We start from the raw sequence: 27,380 nt of genomic DNA on the forward strand, positions 1-27,380 counted from the left end.
GTGAAATGGTGAAAGCATTGTAAAGAGGTGGTTGGTCTTTGCCTATTGAAGGAGGACTATTAGTGGATGCCGGTAACCTCAACAAAGGAGGAACCGGAAGTGGATGTAGGTCACAACGACTGAACCACTATAAATTTCAGTGTGTTCATTCCTTACAGCTTAGTCTCTTTACTGCATTCAACTTTACTTCATTACAAACTGTCTAATCCCCTCCTCTCTATTCATTCAAGAAAAACAAAACGGTTTTCGTCAATTGCCACTCTCTAATTTTTCCGCTGCACTAATTCACCCCCCTCTTAGTGTCACTCTTGATCCTAACAATTGGTATCAGATCAAGGTCACTCTCGGTTTGGTTTGAAAACCAAGAGAGATGTCATTTGCCAGTAACCAAAAGGATCACTCAATCAGACGTCCACCAATGTTTAATGGGACGGATTACACCTATTAGAAAATTAGAATGAGGATTTTTCTAATTCATATGGATTTTGAGTTATGGAATATTATAGAAAACGACTTTCAAATGTCTTCTCTTCTAATAAACGATTGGAATGGGTTGGAGAAGAAGACTTTCGCTTTAAATGCCAAAGCGATGAATGCCTTGTTTTGCGGTTTACATAAAAATGAATTCAATCGAGTGTCTATTTGTGAAACGACTTTTAATATTTGGCATATACTCAAAATCACTCACGAGGGCACTAGTAGAGCAAAGGAGTCCAAAATTAATCTTTTAGTCCATATTTATGAATTGTTTCGAATGAAACCAAGTGAGACCATTGGAGACAAGTATACCCGGTTTATAGATGTCGTCAATGGTCTAAAAGGACTAGGTAAAAGGTTTTCCAATTTTAAACTTTTTAACAAAATATTAAGATCCCTCACAAAAAGTTGGGATCCTAAAGTAACGGCAATTCAAGAAGCCAAAGACTTGAATAACTTTCCGTTCAAAGAACTTATTAGGTCTTTGATGACCTACGAAATGACTTACAATGCTCATGAAGAGCTTGAGAACAAACTTATAAAGAATAGGAAGAATATGACACTAAGAACTCATGAAGAATACTTGAAAGAAAACTCAAGTAATGAGGACTATATGATGACTTGGCACTCTTTTTTTTTTATAAGTTTTTTTTTTTGTTGATAGGTTAACCTATTAGCTCAGTTTGTTAGAGCATTGTGCTGATAACACGAAGGTCGTAGATTTGATGACTTGGCACTCTTGACAAGAAAGTTCAAAAAATTCATAAAATGAAATAAATCTAAAAATGACACTAAAAATAAAATTGAACCCAAGAAAGAATAAGTTATATGCTATGAATGCAAGAAACCGGGACATTTCAAAAGCGAATGTCCCCAAATGAAGAAGAGACAACCAAAGATGAAAAAGACGCTTAAAGCAACGTGGGATGATTCGAGCAATTTTGAAGGCAAAGAACAAAGCAACAAGGAGATCATCAACTATGCACTAATGGCTACCGGAGATTAGGTAAGTAGTTCACTAGATGCAAATTTTGTTAGGAACGAGTTAGCACTAAAAGGGGGGGATGAATTAGTGCAGTAGTAAAAATTATGTCAGTTCAAAATCTCGTTGCTATTAAACCCATTTCAGAATATGTTAACTTGAAAGGATATGAAAGAGTGTAGTGGATGTAAAGCAAGTAAAGAAGGGTAGTTTGCAGTAAATATAAATTGTAAGAAGTAAATGCAAACCGAGTTATAATGGTTCGGTCGTCGTGACTTACACCCACTCCACCGATTCCTCTTCCGTCGAGGCTACCAGCATCCACTAACGATCTTCCTGTAATAGGCGATGATCAACCTCCTTCTTACAACTCTATTCTCCTTTTGTAGGCTTAGGAGAGAACATTTACACCCCTACTTACTTCTCTCTCAAACTATACTAACATTTAGATCTTTGAGAGGAGTTCACACAACATTATAGTAGTGTTTTCTTTCATTTTTACTCTCAATTCTTATTTTTGTTAACATAGGATGAGAGAGGTATTTATAGGCTTCAAGTTGATTCAAACTTAGAGCCTAAAAATGTCTCATCCTAGGTTTCTTGGGTACGAGTAGTAACATTACCTGGGTTGGGCGATACCATCGCCTATAGCACTAACATTGGGAGGTACCACCGCTTGACACCCTAACACTAGGTGGTACCATCGCCCAGTATAGTGGTACCACTGCCTAACAGTCTCTTAGAGAGTGTGTCTGGGTGGTACCACCGCTTGACACAGTCTCAGAGATTGTGCCATGATGGTTTCACCTATTTGGTCACTGTTTAGGCCTTTCACTTGGCCCAACACAACCCAAACTTGGGTCACTAAATGGGCCTTTCTCTTGGCCCAAAATAGTACTATTTTGGGCCTAGTTGGCCTCTAATTGAGTTGGTCTAATTATATTTTAAACTGACTCAATTAGACTCTAAACTAACTCAATCTAGACATAATTGATTACAAGCAAATCTTATGTTGTCCGGCATGTCATTGGTTCTTCCGACGCTTCGTCCGATCCTTCGGCGTATCATCCTCTCCTTTGGTGTATTGCCCAGTCGGCATATTGTCTTCTTGCAACATCCAATCTTCTTGGTGCAATGTCTAATCTTCTTGGTGTAATGTCCAATCTTCTTAGCCCGATACCTGAATTCACAACCCGAAGCCTTATGCCGATACGTTGACCATTCCTCCGGCCTAACGTCCAATCTTCTGACATGTTTGCTCCAGCCCAACGTCTGATTCCTCCTGCTTTGATCAATTTACCTTTTCTGATTGACGTTAGCCTTGTGTCATTTAAACGCATATTAGATCACAAACACTATCAATTGGTTTCATCATCAAAATTCGAGATTCAATAAATTTATCTTTCAATAAGCTTTTAAGTGCTTTTCATGAATTGTTTAATAAATGTACAAAAATGAGTAAAAAGTATAATTCTTTGAAAAAGGAGCATGCCTTTTTAAATATTGATTTTAAAAATTTTAAGCATAATAATACTTCTTTGCCTCCATGCACTAAGTGTGAACATTTAGAGGTACAAGAAGGAAAATTGCTACTCAAAGAAATCTTAGAAAAATTTGAGGTTGGTAACAAGTCCTTGAACATGATCCTTGCCAATAAGGGTCACGTTCATAGAAAAGGCAAAATTGGATTTGTGAATAGCTCTCACTAAAATCTAACCACCTTTGTTAAAGGCTACCTTGCATGTATCACCCCCCACCAAATGCAACTTTTGTTGTAAACTCGGACATGTTGTTTATAAATGTCCATTTAAGAGATATAGTCAACACAAATTAATTTGGGTTCCTATAGGAACTATAAAGAACTCTATACACAATGATAAGTTGAGTAGATCGATTTTTGAGGTACCCATGATCAAATGGTTACCTAAAAATCATTCTTTTTTGTATAAATGTTTATCATCATAAGTTAGGAGCAAGAGATTGTACATTGATAGTGGATGCTCAAGGCATATGACCGAAGATCCATTTAAATTTTCTAAGCTCACTAGCCTAGACAAAGGATATGTCACCTTCGGAGACAACAACAAGGGTAAAATCATTGGCAAGGGAACCATAGGTAACATATCTAACTTTTTTATTAAAGATGTGTTGTTGGTTGATAGATTAAAGCATAATCTTTTGAGCATTAGTTAATTATGTAATAAAGGATATATCATTAGGTTTGAATTCAATTCTTGCATTATTGAACAACCACACAAAAACAAATCTATGATTGCCCTAAAATAAAATAATGTATACATTATTGACATTGATGATCTTTGTAATGAAATGTGTTTTTCGATTTTGAATGATAATGTTTGGCTTTGGCATAGGAGATTAGATCATACTAGCATGAAACTAATCTCTCAAGTCTCATCTAAAGAACTAATAAGAGGTATTCCTAACATTTAGTTTGTTAAAGATAATGTGTGTGATGTATGTCAACTAAGAAAACAAATAAAATGTAGTTTCAAATCAAAGAATCAAATAAGCACCTCTAGACCATTGCAATTGATCCATATGGATTTGTTTGGACCAATTGACATAAGAAGCCAAGGAGGTAGCAAATATGACTTTGTAATTGTAGATGATTATAGTAGATACACTTGGACATACTTCTTGGCACACAAGAGTGATTGCTTTTCGGTATTTTTCTAAGTTTTTTAAACTTGTTCAAAATGAAAGAGGCTTTATGATTTCATCAATTCGGAGTGATCACAGAGGTAAATTTTAAAACTGTGATTTTCAAAATTTTTGTGAATCTAATGGATACAACCATAATTTCTCTACTCCAAGGAATCCTTAACAAAATGGCATAGTAGAAATAAATAATAGAAATTTACAAAAATGGCAAGAATCATGTTGAACAAACATAGCCTACCCAAATATTTTTGAGCCGAAACTATTAATACGGCATGCTATGTCATGAATTGGATTCTGGTAAGACCATTACTTTCCAAAACTCCTTATGAATTATGGAATGATAAAAAACCCAATGTTTCGTACTTTAAAGTTTTCGATTGTAAATGTTTTATCTTGAATGAAAAAGATGCCTTAGGAAAGTTTGATGCAAAATCCAATGAAGGCATTTTTCTTGGTTATTCTTCTATTTCAAAAGTCTTTCATATCTTTAATAAAAGAACCTTGGTCATATAAGAGTCTATTCATGCTGTCTTTAATGAAGTCTCCGAATTTATGAAAAATGAGTTTGATGATAATCTTAATTTTGATGCTTTGAATTTAAATAAACCCTATCCTCCAACTAGCAATTTGGATATATCTTCTTCTGAAACATCATTACCCAAGGAATGGAAGTATGTAGATGTTCATTCTAAGGAGCTAATCATAAGAGACACATCAAAGGGTGTTCAACCTCGTTCTTCCTTTAAAAAATTTTGTGCAAACGTAGCTTTTCTTTCTCAAATTGAATTGAAATATATTGATGAAGCCTTAAAAAATGATTCATGGGTTATTGCAATGCAAGAAGAGTTGAACCAATTTGAGAGAAATGAGGTGTGGAGGCTTATTCCAAGACCTAGTGACCATTTATTTATTGGTACTAAATGGGTCTTTAGAAACAAGCAAGATGAATTTGGTATCGTGGTTAGAAACAAGGCTAGAATAGTGGTCAAGGGTTTCAACCATGAAGAAAGTATCGATTACGAAGAAACCTTCGTTCCTATAGCAAGATTAAAAGACATAAGGATGCTTCTTGCCTATGCTAGTAGTAATAATTTTAAGTTATTTCAAATGGATGTTAAAAGTGCTTTATTAAATGGCTTTATTTCTGAAGAAGTTTATGTTGAACAACCACCCAGATTTGAGAACTCTCTTTTTCCTAATCATGTGTTTAAGTTAACTAAAGCTCTAAATGGATTAAAACAAGCCTCGAGGGCTTGGTTTGAGAGACTTAACTCCTTTCTTATCCAAAATAATTTCTCTAAAGGCAAGGTCGATAAAACATTGTTTATTAAAAATTTTGAAAATGACTTTCTTGTTGTTTAAATTTATGTTGATGATATTATTTTTGGTTCTACAAATAAATCCTTATGCGAATCATTTGCTAAGTGTATGAGCCAAGAGTTTGAAATGTGTTTAATGGGTGAACTAACTTTTTTTTTAGGCTTACAAATCAAACAACTTAGTGATAGTATTTTTCTTAATCAAACCAAATATGCATTAGAATTGCTAAAACGGTTTAATATGGATGGATCAAAAGCTATCAATACTCCTATGTGTACCTCCACTAAGTTAGACATGGACAAAAATGGAGAAAGCTTTGATCAGAAAACTTATAGTGGTATGATAGGTAGTTTACTACACCTCATTGCAACTATGTTAGGATCAAGAGTCGGCACTAAAAGAGGGGGGTGAATTAGTGCAGTGGTAAAAACTACGTCTTCAAAAAACCTTCGTACAATAAAAGCTGATTTCGACGTGGAAAATTGATTTTGGAAATATAACTTTGAAATATGTTCATAAATGAATTGAAGGCAGTAAGCAATTGAAGAGGTTTACAGTTAATGTAAATTGCTCAAGACATAAACGCAAACCAAATTTTAGAGTGGTTCGGTCAACGTGACCGACATCCACTTTCAGCTTCCTCCTCCGACGAGGTCACCGGCATCCACTAGAGGCCTTCCTTCAATAGGCGAAGGCCAATCACCTTTTATACCCTTCTTCTCCTTTTATCGGGTTTATGAGATAACCCTTACAAGCACTCACTTACTCCTCTCTCAAACTAGTCTAACACTTAGAAGAGGGAGAGGAGATCACACAAGATTTTAGCAGTGTTCCTTTCTTTTTTAAACTCTTTGTGCTTGTGTGATTTAACTAGGGATGAGAGGGGTATTTATAGGCTTCATATTGATTCAAACTTGGAGCCTAAAACTTTCCCATCTCGGGTTCCCCGGGCACGGGCGGTACCACTGCCCAATGTCAATCTAATGCTGACATTGCCCTGGGCGGTACCACCACCCAGATTGGTGGTACCACCGCCTAGCACCCTACCAGGGGTGGTACAACTGCTCAGACTAGTGGTACCATCGCCTGATATAGTCTTGAAGACTATGCCACAATGGTAAGACTTTTTGGGGCATTGTTTGGGCCTCTCATTGGACCCAACATAGTCCTTACATGGGCCTACCCAGCCCCTAATTCGGTTGGCCCAAATCCAAGCCCAATTACGTGCTAACTACGAAATCCTATGACATTTGCTAAGCTAAACAAGTCCATATGTCTCTTCTTTCGGCGAGCTTCCGGCAATCTTCCAACGAACTTCCGACGATCTCTCGGCAATGTTCCGGCGGACTCCCAGCAAGCTCCTGGACTTCATGACGAACTTCTTGGTGAGTTCCAATGAGCTTCTCTGGCATGCTATGAGACTTCTCGGCTAGTTCCGATAGAACTTTCGATGAACGTCCGGACTTCCGACGAACTCTCGAACTCCCAATATAATCGCGTCCTTGACTCCAGGACTTCATTTTGCTTCATGCCTTGCTATCGTAGTTATTCCTGGAAATGTAAAACATACTTCGATATAGATAATTAATACTAAGCATTAATCAAGTTTTCCGGCATGTCATTGGTCCCTCAATGCTTCGTCCGATTCTTCGGCGCATTGTCCTCTCTTGCGGCCTATTGCCCAATCGGCCAGTTGACTCCGCAACTCCGATATCCTTAGCCTGACATCCAATCTTCTGACATGTTTTCTCCTGGCACAACATGATTCTTCCTACTTTATTTGTCTCATCCTGATCGAAGCATCCTTTATCACTCAAAACACAGATTAAAATATAAACACTTATCGATTAGTTTAATCATCAAAATCCAAGATTCAACAAACTTGACTGAACATTATGTTTAGTATAGGACTTTGTGCTAGATTTTAATCTAATCCTAAGCTATCTCATCTTAAAACAATAAAATGAATTCTTAGATATCTTAAAGGAACCCTTGATCTAGGATTATGGTATCCAAAATCCGAAAACTTTGAATCAATTGCTTATGCTAATGTGGATTTTGCTGGATGTAGAGAAGATAGAAAAAGCACATCGGGAACATATCAATTCTTAGGTCATGCACTTGTTTCTTGGTCTTCCAAGAAACAAAACTCGGTTACATTGTCTACAATCGAAGCAGCGTATATAGCAACTGGTGCATGTTGTTCACAAGTTGTATGGATGATAAATACATTAGAAGATTATAAGATTCACCTTCAGAATATTCTCATAAAATGTGATAACACAAGTGCGATATGTTTAACAAAAATTCCTATTCAAGACTTTAGAACTAAACATATTGACATTATGCATCATTTCATAAGAGATCATGTTAATAACCATGACATATCTTTAGAGTTTATTGATATGAAACATCAATTAGTCGATATCTTTACAAAACCTTTAAATGAAGAACAATTTGATTTTATTAGAAGAAAGTTAGGGATGTTAAACTATCTGAATGCATGAGTTTGTTGTATATCTTTTCCGGACTTTCTTGATTTTTTAAAGCTTTCATGAAATCCGAATTATCAATTTACTTGGTGTCAAATTTATTTAATACTCTTACTCCATCACTTAATGATTTTTGATACACTTAATCTCTTTACTCATGGAATTCATTGACAAATACATCTCTTACGGATTTCACTCTTATGAGTTTTTAATGAGAAACATATTTGATTTATGAAGTTTTTTTGTGAATATTTTCATATGATGCTACTTTCCCATGAATTCTTCCTTACTCTTCTCATGAAAGAAGAATTTTATGAATTTTTAGTATGTGATGATCACTTGCAAGAATGGAGATTTGATTTCATATAGATATCTTGATCCTTTTCATGAATCCCTTCTCCTTATTGAACTAGAAGCTTGATTCAAATCCTTTATTTTCAATTGACTTGGTTCAAATCCTTTCATGATTTTGATTCTTGATGAATTCCTTCCTTACCCTTCCTCCACTTCTCCTTATGACGAAGGAAAAAAGAAACTTCCACATCTCAAGAAGAACCAAAAAGCTTTTGAGCATCCAAAGTAAAAATGTTAGCTTATCCAAAAGTAGTTATCATGCAATGTTTTTGCTTAACTTCTCATTTTTGCTAACTTAGATAAATTGGTGTTGAACTTACTTGAATAGTTCTTTTTAAACACTTGCCTTCTTGAATGTTCTCCTTTTTGTTGATGACAAAGGGGGAGATATGTGGCAAATTGATGATAAATTGGCATTATGAATGTTTGAAATAATATCTAAATTGTATCTTATCGTAAATTCTTAAATGTTTTTCAAATACTTGAAATATGATTAGAATCATAAAATACATCACAACACATCGCAAATACTTGAAACATATCAAAAGTATTTCATATGCATCATATGTATCATAGATGCTTGAAATGTTTCATGAATGATTGATAATTGTCTATCATTATGATAAGGTATCATGAGTTAACTTCCTACTTACAATTGATATCATGCCTCGGATTGATGAATTATCATCTTGCTAAATTTCATATTTGAAATTCATATCATACTTGAAAATAGTGATTGTCTATCATTATTGGACTTAAAAATGGATGTCATGCCTTGACATCAATTGTATTGTGATAAATACGTGATATCGTATTTTGAGATGGTAAATCATGATTGGTATCATGTTGTGTATATCGATAAGTTTAATGCATATAACTTATCGGTTTGATGCTTGGATTTAGAGACCTTGAATTCAAGAGTGTCTTTTCTCAAGTATGGCATATTGATAGGGAGAGTTAAGGTTAACTCCGTCATCAATTGATTGTCATCATCAAAACAGGGGAGATTGTTGAATCTCGAATTTTGATGATGAAATCAATTGGTAAATTATTTGATCAAATCTATATGTTGAGAAAAGTGTGCAAGATTAACTATGATAGTGATCAAGGCATAAAGAAAAATAAAGTGTCGAAGTCAAGATCAAGATTTCATTGGGAGTTCAAGAGTTCGTTGAAAATCCAGAGGTTCATCGGAAATACTACCAGAATTGACCGAGAATAAGCTCATCAGAACTTACCAAGAAGATCATTGTAAAGTCCAGGAGCTTACCGGAAGTCCATTGGAAGATTACCGAGAGATCATCGAAAGTCCGCTAGAAGATCGTCGGAACCTCGCTAGAAGAAACCTAGACTTACTGGGCTTATTTTGTTTAATGTATGCCTTAAAATCATAGTTAGTATATAATTAGGGTTAGGTTTGGAAGGTAATCCCATCAATCCTGTTAAGGGCCAATTGGGCCCATAATTGGACTGGTTTGTGCTAGATTCAAGGCCTAACCAAGTTGCTAGACCTTGTTTGGCGATGGCACTGCCAGACTAGGGTGGTGGAACCGCCTAGGGAATGGTCTCCTTGGTGGTCTGGGCGATGGTACCAGTGGCAGTTATTACTTGTCAGGCAGTGGTACCACTAGAGCTTAGTATCCGAGACTTTGTCAAGCGATGGTACTGCCCAATGTCAGAGTGTCGGGTGGTGGTACTGCCCAGTACTAGCGATGGTACCGCTATTACCCCAAAAATTTGGGATGAGACACTTTTTTTCTCTAATTTTGAAGCTACTAAGGCCTATAAATACACCACCCTTTTCTACATGAAAGGAAAACAAACTGCAATCAAAGTGTGAAAAAAACTCTAAGTGTTGGGGTGTTAAAAGTGTTGTAAAAGCGAGAAGAGTCCTCCTCCTCCCTCTCTTTAGTTTTGTAGTCAGGTGTGAGGCTTGTAAGGGTTATCTCCTAAACCCGTGAAAAGGAAAAAGCACTGTAAAGAGGTGGTTGATCTTCGCTATTGAAGGAGGACCATTAGTGGACACCAATAACCTCAACGGAGGAGAAATCGAAAGTGGATGTAGGTCACAATGACTAAACCACTATAAATTCTGGTGTGTTCATTTCTTACTGCTTAATCTCTTTACTACATTCAACTTTACTTCATTACAAACTATCCAATCCCCTCCTCTCTACTAATTAAAAAAAAATGAAATGATTTTCGTCAATTGCCACTCTCTAATTTTTCCGCTGTACTAATTCATCCCCCCCCCCCCTCTTAGTGCCACTTTTGATCCTAACATTCTAAACCACGAATGGAATGATTTGGAGAAGAAGACTTTCTCTTAATAAAAATGAATTTAATCGGGTTTCTATATTCGAAACTATATATGAGATTTGGCATACACTCGAATTCACACACGAAGGTACAAGTAAGGTTAAAGAGTTGAAAATTAATCTTTTGATTCATAGCTATGAGTTATTTCGTATAAAACCAAGTGAGACTATTGGAGATATGTACACCCGTTTTATGGATGTCATCAATGGTCTAAAAGCACTTGGTAAAAGTTTTTCTGATTTTGAACTTGTTAATAAAATACTAAGATCCCTTCCAAAAAGTTGGGATCCTAAAGTGACAATACAAGAAGCAAAGGACTTAGAACAATTTTTCGTTGGAAGAACTTATTGGGTCTTTGAGGACCTATGAAATGACATGTATTGTACATGATGAACTTAAGAACAACCTTCCAAAGAATAGAAAGGACTTGACACTTAGAACTAAAGAAGATCATGTAAGAGAAAACTCAAGTGACGATGATGATGATGATGACTTTGGCACTTCTTACAAGAAGGTTTAAAAAATTCTTAAAAAGAAACAAAATAAAATAAGACACTAAGAACAAAAGTGAACTAAAAAATGACTAAATAATTTGCTATGAATGCAAGAAGTTGGGCCACTTCAAAAATGAATGTCCCTAAGTGAAGAAGAAGCTACCAAAGAAAAAGAAAATGTTTAAAGCTACTTGGGAAGACTCAAGTGGATCCGAAGACGAGGAGGAGGGAAGAAGAAGAGAAGATGAAGAAGAGAAAAGGAAGAGGAGGAGAAGAGAAGAAGAAGAGGAGGGAGAAGAGAGGAAAGAAGAAGAAAAGAGGAAGGTGGTTACGGCAAGGGCTGCAGTGAGGAGAAGGGAAGAAGAAAAGAAGAAGAGAAGAAAAGAAGAAGAAGGAGAGGAGAGGGAAGAGGGAAAAGAGAAGGAGGTTGTTAGAAATATTTTGATACCAACTATTTGTTTCTAAATTATTATAATAAAAACACAAGCAAACTAATGCGGAACCGAAATAGTGTACCTCCAACCATTGTTGTTAATAATTTTAGCAACGGTTTCTTTTTGAACTTTGTCACTTTTTAGCTTAGAACTCTCGCTTTAGATGGTGTAGGAAATCCTTTTGACTTCAAAGAGATGTTTAGCCCAGAGACCAAAATCCTCGTTTATATAGATGTTCTCCCATCGAGGACATTTATTATCACCAACTCATAACGTTCAAGAATTAATTCAAATTTATAACGTTTGGACCATAATTAAGGATTTTAATGATATTACATTTAATAATAACGGTTTCATTTATAATGAATAAAAATTGAAACATTTAAACTATAACAAATGAAGGAATTCATTATCATCAATTATGAATCTTAATGAGAATGGTTACAAAGGTGGCTACAGCTACGTCTGCAGCACCTTTGTTTCCCGCAGAAGGAAATAAAGGAGAGGATGTATGGGGTGTCAGGGAGAAGAAGAGGAGAAGTAGAGAAGCAAGGAAGAAGAGGGAGAAGAATGAGGAGAAGAGAGGGAAGAGTGAGAGGAGAGAGAGGTAGTTGCAGCAGAGGGAAACAGAGGAGAGGATGTGTGGGGCATTGAGGAGAAGAAGAAGAAGAAGAAGAAGAAGAAGAAGAAAGAAGAGAAGAAGAAGAAGAGGGAGGAGGTGGCTGCGGCACCTCTGTTTCTCGCAGGAGGAAATAGAGGAGAGGAGGCACTGTGTGTCGGGGAGTGTTGAATCTCGGATTTTGATGATGAAGTCAATTGTCATTTGTTGTCTAATCTATGTGTTGAGATAAATGTGCAGGATTAACTATGATGAAAGTAAGACATGCAGCAGGAGTTACACCGGAGTCATGACAATGATCACGTTGGGAGTTCGAGAGCTCGACGGAAGTACGGACAGTCGTCGGAGGTTCTGCGGGAACAAATCCGAGAAGTCCAAAAGCTTGCCAAAGAAGCTCGTCGGAACTTGCCAAGTGGATCGTCGCAAGTCCAGGAGTTTGCCGGAAGTCCGCAGGAGTATCACCGAGGGTTCATCGGATGATCGACGGAAGTTCGCCGGAAACTTGCCGGAAGAAGCGATTGACGCACCAGAGCAAGCTGCAGAAATTGTCATAGGATTTATCGTAGTTAGCACTAATGATTAAGTTGAAAATGGAAGGTGATCCCATTAGCTTAATCTTGGGATAATTGGGCCCTTGAAAAACCCAAATTGGGCCGAATGGATCAACCCATTCGGACCCTGGTTGCTGTGGGAGGTGCAACCGCCCAAGCCAGGAGGTAGCACCGCTTGGGCTAAGCCTCCCAAGTAGACTGGGCGGTGCAACCGCCCCAGCCAGGAGGTGCAACCGCCTGGGCTCAGTCTCCGAGCGAGACTAGGCGGTGCAACCTCTCATGACAAGAGGTGGCACCGCCTGAGCTCAAGTTTCGAGCTTTGCCAGGCGGTGCAACCGCCCTAGTGAGGAGGTGCAACAGCCTAAGCTCGGTCTTCGAGCTCTGGCAGAGAGGTGCAACCACCCCTGACAGAGGTGGCACCGCCTAGAGGCTCAGTCTTCGAGCTTTGCCAGGCGGTGCAACCGCCCCAGTCAGGAGGTGCAACCGCCTGATCCCGGAATTCCGGGAATTGACAGTTTTGAGCTCCAAAATTGAACTGGGTTAGGGCCTATAAATACCCCACCCATTCAGCACTGAAAGGCAAAACCATATACTCGAAATCTTGATATCTTTCTATGATTCTTAGAGCTCAAAACTGTTGTAAAGACCAAAAGTTCTCCTCCTTCTGTTCTTCAAAGTTTGAGTTATAAAGAGAGGAGAGAAAACTTCTATAAGGGTTGTCTCCTAAGCCCGTCAAAAGGAGTGAATCTATAAAAGGGTGGTTGGCCTTCGCCTATTGAAGGAAGGCCTCTAGTTGACATCGGTGACCTTGTCGGTGGAGGAAGCCAAAAGTGGAGTAGGTCAAGATTGACCGAACCACTCTAAATCTCGGTTTGCATTTCCTTTGAGCATTTTACCTTCACTGCAAACTTCTCAATAGCTTACTGCCTTCTGCGATTTTACGAACGAGTTTCTAAGTTCAGAACTTTCCGAATCTGCGTTTAGACGTAAATCATTTTTTCTCGTACGATAATCATATTTCAGTTTACGTTTACGTTTTGATTTCAATCATAATTGTTTACTGCCTTCTGCGATCTTACGAATAAGTTTCTAAGTTCAGAACTTTCTAAATCTGCGTTTTGACGTAAATCAGCTTTTATCGTACGAACGTCGCATTTCGATTTGCGCTTGTATTATGCTTTCCATCATAAACTACAAACTGCCTTCGTGGATCTACTTTAACGTCATCTCGCTTAATCTCAAGTTAAAGTAATCTTAGAATCGACTTTCACATTGAAATCGTTTTTATTGAACGAACGCAGCTTTCGTTTTAATCGCTGAAAAATTTCCGCTACACTAATTCACCCCCCCCCCCCCCCCCCCCCCCCCCTCTTATTGCTCTTGATCCTAACAATTGGTATCAGAGCCCGGTTAACTCTCAAACGGATTAAAACCCAAGAGAGATGGCTTACGCCGGAAACCAAGAGGGCCATTCTATTACACGTCCACCCATGTTTAATGGGACGAACTACACCTATTGGAAGACCCGAATGAGGATCTTTCTTATTTCTATGGACTTTGAACTTTGGAATCTTGTCGAGAATGGTTTTTCGAAGTCTTCTCTTCCAATGATCGATTGGAATGATTTAGAGAAGAAGGCTTTCGCTCTTAATGCAAAGGCTATGAATGCCTTATTTTGTGCACTTGATAAAAACAAGTTTAATCGTGTTTTGATTTGTGAAACCGCATTTGATATTTGGCACATACTCGAAGTGACTCATGAAGGCACAAGTAGAGTGAAAGAGTCAAAAATCAATCTTTTGTTACACTCTTTTGAACTTTTCCGGATGAAACCGAGTGAGACTATTGGCGACATGTTTACCCGTTTCACGGATGTCGTCAACGGTCTAAACGGACTCGGAAAAAGTTTTTCGGATTTTGAGCTCGTAAATAAGATTCTAAGATCCCTTCCTAAGAGTTGGGATCCTAAAGTCACTGCTATTCAAGAGGCGAAAGATTTAAACAACTTCCCTCTTGAAGAACTAATTGGGTCATTAATAACCTACGAGATGACTTGCAAAGCTAACGAAGAGCAAGAAGACATCCTTACAAAGAATAGAAAGGATATGGCACTTAGAACTTTGGAAGACCACTTGAAAGAAAACTCAAGTGATGAGGACTGTGACGATGACTTGACACTTCTAACAAGAAAATTTAAAAAAGTCATTAAAAGAAACAAGATTAAGAATGACACTAAAAATAAAATTGAACCTAAGAAGGACCAAGTTATTTGCTATGAGTGCAAAAAGCCGGGACACTACAAGAGTGATTGTCCCCTAGCCAAAAAGAGAACAACAAAGAAGAAGGCGCTCAAAGCAACATGGGATGATTCGAGCGCGTCCGAAGAAGAGGAGTCCAACACCGAGCAAGTTGCTCATTATGCCTTAATGGCCATCGGAGAGGAGGTAACAAATTTATTAGATGCAGATTTATCTTTCGATGAATTATTAAATGTCTTCCATGACTTATTTGATGAATGCAAGATTATCAATAGAAAATATAAATTGCTAAAAAAGGAGCACGATAGTCTTACTTGAGATTTTGATAAGTTAAAAACTGAATATCATGATAGTTTAGATCCATGCATCAAATGCCATGATCTAAAAACTCTTCAAAAAGAAAACTTGCTACTTAAAGACACCTTGAAGAAATTCGAGGTTGGTAGCAAGTCATTAAACATGATCCTTGCAAACAAGGGTCACGTTCCAAAAAGGAGTGGAATTGGATTTGTGAGAAGTTCCCACCAAAATCCAACCACCTTCATAAAAGGCCCCATCTTACATGTTCAACACCAAACCAAATGCAACTTTTGTTGCAAACTTGGACACAATACGCACTATTGTCCATTCAAGAAAATTAGTCCAAACAAATTGATTTGGGTTCCTAAAGGAACCATGATAAATTCTATGCAACATGATAGACAATGTAGATCTATCTTTGAGGCACCCAAAAGCAAATAGGTACCTAAAAATCATCCTTTCTTGTAGAAACCCACACCATCGCAAGCTAGGAGCAAGAGATGGTACCTTGATAGTGGATGCTCAAGGCATATGACTGGAGATCCATCTCAATTCTCTAAGCTCACTAGCATAGACGAAGGCAATGTCACCTTCGGAGACAACAACAAGGGTAAAATCATTGGCAAAGGAACCATAGGTAACAAATCCAACTTCTTTATTGAAGATGTTTTGTTAGTTGATGGTTTAAAACATAATCTCTTGAGCATTAGTCAATTATGTGATAAAGGATACACTGTCAAATTCGAATCTAATGCTTGCATCATTGAAAAACCACATAAAAATATGTCTATGATTGCTTTAAAACAAAATAACGTATACACTATTGACATCAATGATTTGTGTAATGAAATGTGTTTTTCGGTTTTGAATGAGGATGCTTGGCTACGGCATAGAAGATTAGGTCATGCTAGCATGAAACTAATCACTCAAATATCATCGAAAGAACTTGTAAGAGGAATTCCGCATATCAAGTTCATCAAAGATAATGTATGTGATGCTTGCCAATTAGGTAAACAAATTAAGGGTAGTTTCAAAACTAAGAATCAAATAAGCACCTCTAGGCCTATACAATTGATCCATATGGACTTGTTCGGACCAATCTCTACATCGAGTCTAGGAGGTAGCAAATACGCCTTTGTCATTATTGATAACTATAGCAGATATACATGGACCAACTTCTTAAAACAGAAAAATGAATGCTTTAGATATTTTACCAAGTTTTGTAATCTTGTTCAAAATGAGAAGTGTTCTATGATTTCGTCAATTAGAAGTGATCATGGTGGAGAATTTCAAAACCATGATTTCCAAGAATTCTGTGAACTCAATGGATACAACCATAATTTCTCTACTCTAAGAAATCCTCAACAAAATAGGGTGGTAGTAGAAAGAAAAAAATAAAAATTTACAAGAAATGGCAAGAACCATGTTGAATGAACATAGCCTACCCAAATACTTTTGGGCCGAAGCCGTAAACACTGTATGCTATATTTTGAATAGAGTTCTAGTAAGACCCTTACTCACCAAAACTCCTTATGAGTTATGGAATAACAAAAAACCCAATGTTTCATATTTTAAAGTCTTTGGGTGTAAGTGTTTTATCTTGAATGAAAAGGATAACTTAGAAAAATTTGATGCTAAATCCGATGAAAGAATCTTTCTTGGTTATTCTTCGGTTTCTAAAGCTTTTCGTATCTTCAATAAAAGAACTTTAATTATTGAAGAATCCATTCATGTTGTTTTCAATGAGATTTCCGAAATTAGGAAAAATGATCTTGATGATGATGTTAATTTTGATTCTTTGAATTTAAATGAAACCCCGTCTCCAACTAGCAACTTGGATGCATCAACTTCCCAGATTTCCTTACCCAAGGATTGGAAGTATGTAGATGCTCATCGTAAGGAGCTAATCTTAAGAGACACATCAAAGGGGGTTCAAACACGATCTTCTCTTAAATTTTTTTGTGCCAACGCCGCTTTTCTCTCCCAAGTTGAACCCAAATGTGTTGATGAAGCCATGAAAGATGATTTATGGATTATCACAATAAGATGAATTGAATCAATTTGAGAGAAATGAGGTGTGGACGCTTGTTCCTAGCCCAAATGACCATTTAGTTATTGGTACTAAATGGGTCTTTAGAAACAAGCAAGATGAAAATGGTATCATGGTTAGAAACAAGGCTATATTAGTGGCCAAAAGTTTCAACCAAGAAGAATGTATCGATTATGAAGAAACATTCGCTCCTGTGGCTCGATTAGAAGCCATAAGGATGCTCTTTGCCTACGCTAGTAGTAATAAATTTAAGTTGTTTTAAATGGATGTTAAAAGCGCTTTTCTAAATGGCTTTATTTCCGAAGAAGTCTATGTTGAACAACCTCCTGGATTTGAAAATAATGGTCTCCCTAATTATGTGTTTAGATTAACTAAAGCTCTCTATGGTTTAAAACAAGCTCCAAGGGCTTGGTATGAGAGACTTAGTTCTTTTCTTATTGAAAATAATTTCATAAAAGGCAAGGTTGATACTACATTATTCATCAAGAACTTTGAAAATAATTTTCTCATTGTTCAAATTTATGTTGATGATATTATCTTTGGTTCTACGAATGAATCTCTTTGTGAATCTTTTGCTAAAACTATGAGTCTTGAATTCAAAATGAGTTTAATGGGAGAGTTAACATTCTTCTTAGGTTTACAAATCAAACAACTAAGCAATGACATCTTTATTAGTCAAACTAAATATGCTATGAATTTACTAAAGAAGTTTAATATGAATAACTCAAAAGCTATTAACACTCCTATGAGCACCTCCACTAAGTTAGAAATTGATGAAAGTGGAGAAAGCTTCGATCAAAAAACTTATAGGGGTATGATAGGAAGTTGACTTTACCTCACTACAACTAGACCAGACATCATGTTCAGTGTAGGACTTTGTGATAGATTTCAATCAAACCCTAAGATATCTCATCTCAAAGCAGTTAAAAGAATACTCAGATATCTTAATGGTACCACAAATCTAGGATTATGGTACCCAAAATCAGAGAATCTTGAGTTAATTGCTTATGTTGATGCGGACTTTGCTGGCTGTAGATTAGATAGAAAAAGCACATCAGGAACATGTCAATTCTTAGGACATGCCCTTGTTTCCTGGTCATCTAAGAAACAAAACTCGGTTGCACTATCAGCAACCGAAGTTGAATATATTGCAGCAAGTGCATGTTGTACACAAGTTGTATGGATGAAAAATACCTTAGAAGATTATAAAGTTCATCTTAAAAATATTCCCATTAAATGTGATAACACAAGTGCAATATGCTTAACAAAGAACCCTATACAACACTCAAGAACAAAACATATTGATATTAGACATCATTTTATACGAGATCATGTTACTAATCATGATGTAATTATAGAGTTCATTGATACTAAACATCAACTAGCCGATATCTTTACAAAACCTCTAAGTGAAGAACAATTTGATTTTATAAGAAGAGAATTAGGAATGTTGATGTGTCCGAATACTTAAACTGGTTAAAATTACTTTTCGGACTTTATTGAATGATCAAATCACTTGATTGCCATGTGTTGAAATGTTTTGATTTTTGTAGCATAATCTTGTCCGAATGCATGAAAGAATTCATCTCATTTTCGGACTCGCTTAACAGCTGGAATGACAAAAATCAAACACACTCTTATGAAAAATATTCTTTCGAAATGGATTTGATAAAATGACTTTCCTCCTTCATGCACAAAGAATTATAACATACAACGAGAAGAAGTATTCAAAGCATTATACTTATCATGCCTTCCTTTATATGCTTGATAACTTGCTTATATTGTTCTCCTGGTATCACATCTACCATGCTTTTTGTTGATGACAAAAGGGGAGAAATATACGAATTGATTTGATGCTATAAACACTGATGCTATGATTATGCCATGCTTGCATCATCAAGAGATATATGAAAAGATGCCATGCAACACTTGCTAAAATATAAGAAATGTGTGCATCATGTAATGATATCAAAATCTTACTTCACAGCTTTACATGTTGATATCTTACAAAGACATGAATTGCTACTATTACCATCATTCAAACTTGTAATGTAAAATTTGAAAATGAATGTCAAGCCTTGACATCATCTTCAAAGAGATACATCATGAAAGGAATCATGATGGGAATATGTCTCTTGAATTTATAAGGTTTCAAATTCAAGAATGACTTATCTCAAGTATGGCATATAAACAGGGGGAGTTAAGGTTAACTCCATTATCAATTGATTGTCATCATCAAAAAGGGGGAGATTGTTGAATCTCGGATTTTGATGATGAAGTCAATTGTTATTTGTTGTCTAATCTATATGTTGAGATAAGTCTGCAGGATTAACTACGATGAAAGTAAGACATGCAGCAGGAGTTGCGCCGGAGTCATGACAATGATCACGTTGGGAGTTCGAGAGCTCGACGGAAGTTCGGACAGTCGTCGGAGGTTCTGCGGGAATAAATCCGAGAAGTCCAGAAGCTTACCAAAGAAGCTCGTCGGAACTTGCCAAGTGGATCGTTGCAAGTCCAGGAGTTTGCCGGAAGTCCGCAGGAGTATCACCGAGGGTTCATAGGATGATCGACGGAAGTTCGCCGGAAACTCGTCGGAAGAAGCGATTGACGCACCGGAGCAAGCTGCAGAAATTGTCTTAGGATTTATCGTAGTTAGCACTAAAGATTAAGTTGAAAATAGGAGGTGATCCCATTAGCTTAATCTTGGGATAATTGGGCCCTTGAAAAACCCAAATTGGGCTGAATGGATCAACCCATTCGGACCCTGGTTGCTGTGGGAGGTGCAACCGCCCAAGCCAGGAGGTAGCACCGCCTGGGCTAAGTCTCCCAGGGAGATTGGGTGGTGCAACCGCCCCAGCCAGGAGGTGCAACCGCCTGGGCTCAGTCTCCGAGCGAGACTGGGCGGTGCAACCTCTCCTGACAAGAGGTGGCACCGCCTGATCCTGGAATTTCGGGAATTGACAGTTTTGAGCTCCAAAATTGAACTGGGTTGGGGCCTATAAATACCCCACCCATTCAGCACTGAAAGGCAGAACCATATACTCGAAATCTTGATATCTTTCTGTGATTCTTAGAGCTCAAAACTGTTGTAAAGACCAAAAGTTCTCCTCCTTCTGTTCTTCAAAGTTTGAGTTGTAAAGAGAGGAGAGAAAACTTCTGTAAGGGTTGTCTCCTAAGCCCGTCAAAAGGAGTGAATCTGTAAAAGGGTGGTTGGCCTTTGCCTATTGAAGGAAGGCCTCTAGTTGACGTCGGTGACCACGTCGGTGGAGGAAGCCAAAAGTGGAGTAGGTCAAGATTGACCGAACCACTCTAAATCTCGGTTTGCATTTCCTTTGAGCATTTTACCTTTACTGCAAACTTATCAATAGCTTACTGCCTTCTGCGATTTTACGAACAAGTTTCTAAGTTCAAAACTTTCCAAATCTGCGTTTAGACGTAAATCGATTTTTCTTATACGATCATCATATTTCAGTTTACGTTTACGTTTTGATTTCAATCATAACTGTTTACTGCCTTCTGCGATCTTACGAATAAGTTTCTAAGTTCAGAACTTTCGAAATCTGCGTTTAGACGTAAATCGGCTTTTATCATACGAACGTCGCATTTCGGTTTGCGCTTGTATTGTGCTTTCCATCATAAACTGCAAACTGCCTTCGTAGATCTACTTTAACGTCATCTCGCTTAATCTTAGGTTAAAGTAATCTTAGAATTGGCTTTCACATCAAAATCGTTTTTATCGAACGAACGCAGCTTTCGTTTTAATCGCTGAAAAATTTCCGCTGCACTAATTCACCCCCCCCCCCCCCCCCTCTTAGTGCTCTTGATCCTAACAGGGAGGAGAAGGGATGAAGAGGAGAAGAAGAGAAGAAGGGAAGAAGAGGAGAAGGGAAAGAAGAAGGGGCTGCAACTGCAGCGGTGGTAGTTGCAGCTCGAAGAGAAGGAGAGGAAGAGAAGAAGGTGAGGAAGAAGAGAGGAAGGGGAGCTGTGGTTGCGGCTGTGGCAGGGAAGGAAGAAGGGAAGGAGAGGAAGAAGAGAAGGGGAAAGAAGGTGGCTGCGACCGTGGCTGTAGCTGTAGCTGTGGCGGCGGCAGTTGTTGCTGGGAAAGAAGAGAAGAAAGGAAGAAGAAGAAGAGGGAGAAAGGGAAGAAGAGGAAGAGGGGAAGGCGACTGCGGCCGTGGCTGCGGCGGCAGCAGTTGCAGCAGGGAAAGAAGAGAAGAAAGGAAGAAGAGGGAGAAGAGAGGGAAGAAGAGGATGAGGGGAATGTGGCTGCAGCAGCTGCATTTGGGAAAGAAAAAAAAGGAATGTCAGAAGGGAGAAAGGAAGTCGCGCATTAGAAGGGGTTACGGTAGTGGCTGCGGTTGCGACCATGGCTGCGGCTACGACTGCAACTATGATATTGGCAGCTGCGACTGAGAAAAAGAAGATAGGTGCAGAAAACGAAATAGGGAGAGGAAATAGAGGAAAAGTAGAAAGATTCGGGCTTACACCTTATTCAGATCTTCGGATCAAAATCTTCGAAAGGCAAGTGTTTCGATCTTTCCTAATGCAAGTGTCCTGATCCTTCTTTATTACAATTTTATCTCTATATTTTCTTGAATATGAGAAACTTTGAATTGTTCTAGCCATACATTTGATACATCTCTTATTTAGACGTAACGATTTGAATCTGGAAAGCTTCCGAGATTCTGACCCTTTCACCTTGTTTTAGCTATAAATCCCTGCATAGATTTCTAATTTAGATAAAACTTATTTGATCTGAAAATAGACTCATAGATCTTTCTTTTAATGCTAAGTTTGATAAATTTGGAGTCTAATTGTTCACCCAATTTTTTGTTTCATTTAACTCTATAGATTTTGTAAAATAGGAATTGTAACTTCTGACATTTTAATACTAAACTACCTATAATTCCCTGTTAGAAACTCTAATTTATTTAAAACTTATTTCATTATAAACTAGACTCATAGATCTTTCTTTTGATATATGGATCGAAAGATTTGGCATTCAAACACCTACCCAATTCTCTATTGAACCCGACCCTATAAATTCTATAAAATAGTAATTTTGTACTCTGACCTTTAGTTACCAAATTATTTGTAACTCTCTCTTAGAAAGTTTAATTCACATGAACCTTGTTTTATCTGAAAGTAGATTGAAGTATCTTTCCAATGATATATTTTTGAGTAAATTGGAGTATAATTAATAGTTTGAATTATTTGTTCAATATACCTCTCAAATTCTGCAAGAAATCGAGCTTTGGTTGATTTCGCCTGTTCTTGTTTCATTCCGTTTGGAAATTGATTTCATCTAACATTCTTTCTTTAATTGAGCTTTATGTTACTGCTTTGAATTCTTATATACTCTTGTTCTTAAATTATTTATATTCTTGAAACCTATTATGTAAAGTTTATGTTGAATTGTATTATTTCATATGGGCACATGTATACTCCGTTATTTCGCATGTGCTTCCGATATGTGCCAAAATCTATGTGTACTCTTGCCTTTATTTTCTTTCAAATTTGAATACATTTGAAAGATTATGTTTGTATCATATTGACTCATAAAGGTATCTATGCATTTTGTTGTTCCACATGTGCTTATGATATGTGCTAATTTCAATGTTCACATTGTCCTTTTGTACTCTGGTGTTTATAGGATATTATGATTCTTTGTCAGAAATGGTAAAGGAAGTTATGCATAGAGGCCGCGAAGCTCTATCGGTCCCCTAAAACTTCACCTAGATGTGAATGGATGAAACTCCCAAGCATGGGAGACTTCTATCTGGTGGTCATCTAGAAATGGATGAACCATATTCTGTTTTTGATCCCACTGCACCTTCTGTATATTTGATATGATATCCAAATAAGATGTTTGAGCTTTTGTTTCATATTTGTTCTTTGATATGCTCCGAAATGGTTCGTATATCGTTGATATACTCCGAAATATTTCATATGCTATTGATATGTTTTGAAATGCTTTCTATGCCTCTAAAATGTTCATACGCCATTGACACACTTTGAAATATTTCATATACCATTGACATATTCCAAAATATTTTATTTTTCATTGATATACTTCGAAACATTTCATACGCCATTGATAAGCTTCGAAATGTTTCACTCGTTATTGATATGCTCCGAAATATTTCATACGCCATTGATATGCTCCGAAATATTTCATCTTCCATTGATATGCTCTGAATTGTTCAATATGTTATTGATATGCTCCAGAATATTTCATACGCTATTGATATGCTCCAATTACTCTATATTCCATTTGTTATAAACTAATTATGTTCTGAATGAAATGATATTACAAATTTGTATCTAATGAGATAGTATCCTTGAATCTCTTGTACTATGCTTAGCATTGTGATACCTTGTTTGTTTGAAACTGTTCCTTTTTATTTTGGATATGTTTTGTCACTTGCTGAGCTTTCTAGCTCACTCTGTTGTTATATAAATCTTTCAGGTTAGCTTGTCACTCATTGAAATATTTGTATTAGGCTGAAGCAGTGGAGAGCTATTCAGAATTGTGGGCAAGTCTTATTGGTGGTTATGTTATTATTGTATAAGTATGTTTTGTATGTAATGAAAATGTTGTTAAAAGGTTTGAATTGATATATCGTTTAAAAGTTTTAAAAGACCTCTCTCGTTTGGAATTTTGAAATTTAGTTTACAATGATATGAACTTATGGTAAATGGTTAGAGTTATGATTGTATAAATTATTTAGCTTGTGGATTTATAAATATTGTTAATGTTTGTTAAGATGGCTTGGGTTATTATAAATGTGAATTATTGAGTGATGTGATATATGATTATAAACTACATAGGTTTTATGGATGCGATTGATGTCTGAATGTTTCTTAGTATCCTCAAATATTAGTTTAGATCCTGAAAATTGTTTATTGATTTATGTTTGAAAATTTTAATTTTATCGATTCGCGGGGCGTGACAATTTGGCAACGAGGGATGTAATTTAAATGAATCTTCTTTATCTTACGATGAATTATTCAATACCTTTAATAATTTATTTGATGATTTTAAATTAGTTAGGAAAAATTATAAATTGTTAAAAAAGGAGCATGCTTCTCTTGTTAATGAATTTATTCACTTAAGAAACAAAATATTTTACTATGAAAAATATTAAAAATTTAAAATAGGTAATAAATCTCTAAACATGATCCTTGCTAATAAAGGTCATGTTCATGGAAGGAATTAGTTTTATGAGTAACACTCAACAAAAGCTAACTATCTTCATTAAAGGATCTATATTACATGTCTCACCTAGAGATAAATGTAATTTTTATACAAAATATGGACATTATGCCTATAGATATTCATTTAAAAGGTATAGTCCATACAAATTAGTTTGGGTTCCTAAAGGAACCATGAATAAATTAATGCCAATAGTTAAGATAGGTAGATCCATTAATTAGGGACCCAAAGTTAAATAGCTACATAAAAGAAAACCCCCTTTCTTATAGATATGTTTAAAATCAAAAGCTAAGAACAAGAGATGGTACCTTGATAGTAGATACTCAAGGCATATGACCGGAGATCCAACACACATCTCTAAGCTCACTAGCCAAGACGAAGGATATATCACCTTTGGAGACAACAACAAGAGAAAAATTATTCGCAAAGGAACCATAGGTAACAATTCAAGCCTTTTGATTAAAGATGTGTTATTAGTAGATGGTTTAAAATATAATACACTAAGCATTAGTTAATTATGTGATAAAGGATATATCATCAAATTTGAATCTAATGCTTGTATAATTGAAATACCACACAAAAATAGATCTATGATTGCTTTAATACATAATAATATGTATACTATTAATATTGATGATTTTTATGAGAAAACGTGCTTTTTGACTTTAAACGATGATGCAAGGCTTTCGCATAGGAGATTAGGTCATGCTAGCATGAAAATAATCTCTCAAATTTCAATTAGAGAACATGTAAGATGAATACCTATAGCATCAAGTTTGTCAAAGACAAGTGTGTGATGCATGCCAACTAGGAAATCAAATAAAAATTAGTTTTAAATCAAAGAATCAAATAAGCACCTCTAAACCAATTCAATTGATACATATGGATTTATTTGGACCAGTCGATACAACAAGTCTAGGAGGTAGCAAATATGTTTTTGTAAGAATCCTTACCTAAGGAATGGAAGTGTGTAGATGCTTATCCTAAAAAGCTAATCATTGGGAATACATCAAAAGGTGTTCAAACTCATTCTTCTTTTAAAAAATTTTATACGAATGCGGCCTTTTTATCTCAAATTGAACCAAAATGTATTGACGAAGCCCTAGAAGATAATTCATGGGTTATTACAATGCAAGAGGAGTTAGATCAATTTGAAAGAAATGAGGTATGGAAGCTTGTTTCTAGACTTAATAACTATTTAATAATAGGTACTAAATAAATCTTTAGAAATAAACAAGATGAAATTGGTATCATGGTTAGAAACAAGGCTAGATTAGTGGCCAAAGGTTTCAACCAAGAAGAATGTATCGATTATGAAGAAACATTCTCTCTTGTGACTAGACTTGAAGCCATAAATATTCTCCTTTGTTGAATCTCATATTTTGATGATGAAACCAATTGATAAGTGTTTATGATTTAATCTGCATTTTGAGTGATGCAGGATGCTTCAATCAGGATGAGACAATTAAAGCAGGAAGAATCATGTTGTCCTAGGGGAAAACATGTCAAAAGATTGGACGTCGAGCCGGTGGATCGGTCGACGTATCGACAGGAGGCTTTGGGCCATGGATTTGGGCATTGGGCCAAAAAGAGCGGATATTGCACCAAAGATATCGGAGTTGCGGAGTCAACTAGCCGATTGGGTAATAGGTCGCAAGAGAGGACGATGCGCCGAAGAATTGAACGAAGCGTCAAGGGACCAATGACATATCGGACAATATGATTAATGCTTAGTATTAATTGTCTAGATCGATGTATGTTTTTACATATGCATAATTAACTACGATAGCAAGGCATGAAGCAAAATGAAGTCCCGAAGTCAAGGACGTAATCTCGTTGGGAGTTTGAGAGTTCGTCAAAAGTCCGGATGTTCGTCGGAAGTTCTGGCAGAACCAGCCGAGAAGTCTTGGAGCTTGCTAGAGAAACTCATCGGAACTTGCCAAGAAGATCGTCGTGAAGTCCAGGGGCTTGTCGGGAGTCCACCGGAACATTACCGAGAGATCGTTAGAAAAGAGGAGTGTGAGATCGTCAGAAGTCTCATTTTGATTCAGTTTGCAGTATGTAAATGGCAAGGAGTAAATGCAAACTAGAGAAAATGCCAATTTTATAGTGGTTCGGTCATCATGACCTAGATCCACTCCACTGATTCCTCCTTCGTCGAGGCCACCGGCATCCACTATTGATCTTCCTGTAATAGGCGAAGATCAACCTCCTTCTTACACCCCTCTTCTCCTTTTACCGGGTTTAGGAGATAACCCTTTCTAGTACTCACACTCCTCTCTTACAGAATTCTAAACATAGAGTGGAGGAGAGAATTTCTAAAGAGATTACAACAGCGTTTCTTCCGACGATCTCTAGGCAATGTTCTGACGGACTCCCGGCAAGCTCTTGGACTTCACGACGATCTTCTTGGCGAGTTCTGACAAGCTTCTTTAGCAAACTCCTAGACTTCTCGATTGGTTCTAGTAGAACTTCTGATGAACGTCTGGACTTACAACGAAATCGCGTTCTTGACTCCGAGACTTCATTTTTGCTTTATGCCTTGCTATCGCAATTAATCCTGCACACATAAAAACACACTTCGAACTAGAAAATTATTACTAAGCATGAATCATGTCGTCCGTTTGGCATGTCATTGGTCCATCGATGCTTCGTCCGATTCTTCGGTGCATCGTCCTCTCTTGCAGCCTATTGCCCAATCAACCAGTTGACCTCGCAACTATTATATCCTTGGCGCAATATCCGCTCTTCTTGGCTCGATGCCCGAACCCATGGCCCGAAGCCTTCTGTCGATATGTTGACCGATCCTCCGGCGCGATGTCCAATCTTCTA

This window comes from Musa acuminata, chromosome BXJ3-5 (assembly GCF_036884655.1).
Source record: "Musa acuminata AAA Group cultivar baxijiao chromosome BXJ3-5, Cavendish_Baxijiao_AAA, whole genome shotgun sequence".
Classification (NCBI taxonomy): domain Eukaryota; kingdom Viridiplantae; phylum Streptophyta; class Magnoliopsida; order Zingiberales; family Musaceae; genus Musa; species Musa acuminata.